The sequence below is a fragment of the Orycteropus afer genome, unplaced genomic scaffold (assembly GCF_000298275.1).
Source record: "Orycteropus afer afer isolate SDZICR_OR568_19922 unplaced genomic scaffold, OryAfe1.0 scaffold00117, whole genome shotgun sequence".
Taxonomy (NCBI): domain Eukaryota; kingdom Metazoa; phylum Chordata; class Mammalia; order Tubulidentata; family Orycteropodidae; genus Orycteropus; species Orycteropus afer.
This window is the reverse complement of record NW_006921704.1, coordinates 2,193,401-2,194,605: the sequence shown is the minus strand read 5'-3', so window position 1 is coordinate 2,194,605 and position 1,205 is coordinate 2,193,401. Positions and strand designations below refer to the sequence as shown.

The 1,205-nt window shown below is 43.2% G+C and overlaps 1 protein-coding gene across 1 annotated transcript in view; it reads right to left on the bottom strand.

Annotated features, from left to right (window-relative positions):
* Positions 1 to 1,205, bottom strand: part of UGGT2 (UDP-glucose glycoprotein glucosyltransferase 2) — a 601,530-nt gene that overhangs the window by 69,412 nt on the left and 530,913 nt on the right. The window lies entirely within an intron of this gene.

Here is a 1,205-nt window from a genome sequence, read left to right as displayed (position 1 = left end):
AAGGAGTGGCTGGTGGGTTTGAACCACCAGCCTTCTGGTTAGCAGTCAAGTGCCTTAGACACTATGCTACCAGAGCTCCTAGTCCGAGTCGTTGTTCAGCAGCATGCTGTGCTCTGCCCATCTTGTGACTTTTAATGGACTTGAATTAATGGCCTGCTGTGTGGTTTGATAGTATGGGGACTGTGCCTTCTTACTTGTCAACCTTGGGTTTGTCACCTTCAGCAGCCAGCACAGCTGAGTGAAGAAAAACCTCTAGCTTCAGTGGTCTGGGAGCAGGAGGCAGAGCTGAAGTCCAAGTCTGAGGGGCTTTTACCAGCCCCTAAAGCCTGGCACTTTGAACTCGGACTTAAAGCCTTCAAATTGTAAGAATAAACTCCTGTTTGTAAAAGTCATTCCATTTGTGGTATATTCTTGCCAGAGGGGCACTAGGTAACCAGAACAAGTTCTGTTCTCACTTCCTCCCTGAAGTTACCTTTTCTTTGTGTCCTTTTTTCTATATATTCCTGCCCTCTGAGCTATCTCCCTGTGCAAATACTTGCCCATCTGATCTCCCTCAGTTGACTGTTTTAAGGAATATACCTACCTGGTGTAAAAGTTCACCTTATATGCCTGTCTATTGTTTGGCTGGAAGCCATGTGCATGAGTTCAATTCTAGGCCTGAAAGATGAATAGGGGCCATAGTCTCAGGGATTTCACCAGTCTCTATTAGACCAGTAAGCCTGGTCTTTATTATGATTTTGAGTTATGTTCAACATTTTTCTGTCATTCTATCTAGGATCTCCTACTTTGATCCCTTTGTGAGTGGCTGACAGTGCTAGTTGGGCACCATTTAATTCTTCTGGTCTCAGGTTTATGTAGGCTGAGGTTTGCATGGTCCACTAATCCCTTCGACTAACAGTTTCCATGTATCTTTGATGTTCTTCATTTTTCTTTGCTCTAGATGATGACACACAATTTGTTGCACCTTACATGGCTCCTCATAAACTTTTAAGACCCCAGTCAATATTCACCAAAAGTAGCATGTGGAACAATGTTTTCATGTAGTACATTATGTCAATTGGGTTTGATGTCCCCCTTGAGTATGGCCCTGAGCCCACAGGTCCAACAACTCACTCCATCAGGTTGGTTGGCTGTTGCTAAGAAGTTATTAAAACTTTGCCCCATTGTCTCTCTCATACACATGGATATTCTTTTTTTTTTTTTTT